This window comes from Cygnus atratus, chromosome 16, assembly GCF_013377495.2.
Source record: "Cygnus atratus isolate AKBS03 ecotype Queensland, Australia chromosome 16, CAtr_DNAZoo_HiC_assembly, whole genome shotgun sequence".
Classification (NCBI taxonomy): Eukaryota; Metazoa; Chordata; class Aves; order Anseriformes; family Anatidae; genus Cygnus; species Cygnus atratus.
The window spans coordinates 11,801,285-11,803,081 of record NC_066377.1 but is presented as its reverse complement, the minus strand read 5'-3'; positions in this window follow the sequence as shown (position 1 = coordinate 11,803,081).

The window sequence follows — 1,797 nt, the reverse complement described above, 5'->3', positions numbered from 1 at the left end:
CTGCGAGCAGGCTGGGAGGAGCTGTGGGGGTCTTCTGGGGGGCAGTGCCAGTGCCAGCCAGGAGGGCAGAAACCACTTGAGATGCCAGCAACTACATGGCTCTTCCTTGAGCCTGGCACAGAAATTCCTGTGACACGGCCACTGGGTTGTGCTGCTCCCACCGGGCCCATTCCCATCTCAGAAAGTTCATGGTGCTGCTGCTGGGATGGAGCTGTGCTCTGAGTGGTGGTCACCATGTCGTCCATGGACTCTTTGGGGTCAGCATGGGTAAAATGATGTGGAGGAAACCCAGAAGTCTCTCTGTACAGAGTGATTTTTCATCTGTCTCAGCCATGGACATAGCTCCTGCAGTGAGGTGAGCATGCTCTGGAAGCAGGACCCAGGGGTTTAGTGCTGGGCAGAGCCCGTCCAGAATCAGCCCCTCCAACAAAACCATTGCATTTCCATTGCCTATAACCAGAAAAGCAAATTCATGACATTTGGTGTTAAATGGGGAGCGGCTAGTGTGGTTGGGCAAACCAGCCAAGCCCGTGGAGAAGAAGGCAAGGGGGTATCAAGGGCCGACCCCAAGGTCCTTGCCCTGGTTCCCTGCTCCCGGGCAGTCCAGCGAGGAGAGCCTGGACCAGAGCTGAGCCATAGATTTGGATGTGCCAGCCTGGGAAGGCGGAAAGCAAAGATTTTGATCCTGCACTCCCGACGGAGCAGGCTCACGGAGCTGTGCTGCCTCCCGGGGCTGCAGTCCCTCGTTCTGCCTTTGTGCTCGCCTGACAATACAGGAGTAAAAATAACCAGGCTGCATTTGCAGGGAGATAAAAGCGAAGTTTGCCTTTTGTGTCTCTCCGGGCAGTGGGACAGCAGCACCAATGGAGCTGTGTGGACATGACACATGGGAATTTCTGACATATCTTTTCCCACTCTGACCTTGACAGACACAATAAAAAGGGGCTTTGCGGCACGCACACAGCCACTCAGTCCTATCACCAAGGTTAGTAAGAAAGAGCATGGCTGTGTGCACGCTTCTCCTCTGCTACTAACCCGCTTCACCTCTGCAGGGCGGATGTTCCTGGAAGACAGGAGCTGACTGCTGGTACAGGGTGGGACAGACCCAAATCAAGAGTATTTTTGCTACGGTCTGTGCACTTTGCCAACTCGCCGGCTAGCAGCACTGGTCGCGTTCATGACAGCGGCGGCATTTCGGCGTCCTGCTGCGGGACACTGCGTTAGATGGATGTTAGAAAGCAGTGTCATAAAAGTGCCTTTCCAAGCAGCTGTCAGTGCGGTCCTCTAGAAGGGGTCTTCCAAGGGATAATGCCTCCGTTCTTGCTTTTATTGTCCTGCAATATTGCTCTGCAGCACGGACACGGGTCTTTGCAGAGGCTTTGTGCAGAGCAGCAGGGCTCCAGCAGGTCTGCAGAGCTGGAATAGCTCTTAGCTGGGCTCATCAAGAAAAGGGGTGCTGCTGATGATCTCTGGTCGAGCCCTAAATGCGAATGATTTTGATACCAAGGCAATGCAGGCTCACATAGCGGGGACTTGCAGTGCGAGACTGATAGCAGCAGAAGGAGAAGTGTTCAGTGATTGTGTTGTTATTAGGGTTATTATTAGCTAGTATTGTTGTCGCTGTCTTCTCTCACTCTCTAAAATTAAAAGGACTTTTGGTGACTGTTCCTCTGGGTTAGCAGCCCAGCGGTGGATGCCTTCTCTGCGCACTGACTTCTTGCCCCTTCCCTCTTTTCAGCATTCAGGTGTTGTTCACTCTTCCTTTGCTGTTGGCAAGTCCTCCTCCAGCCGGGCAAG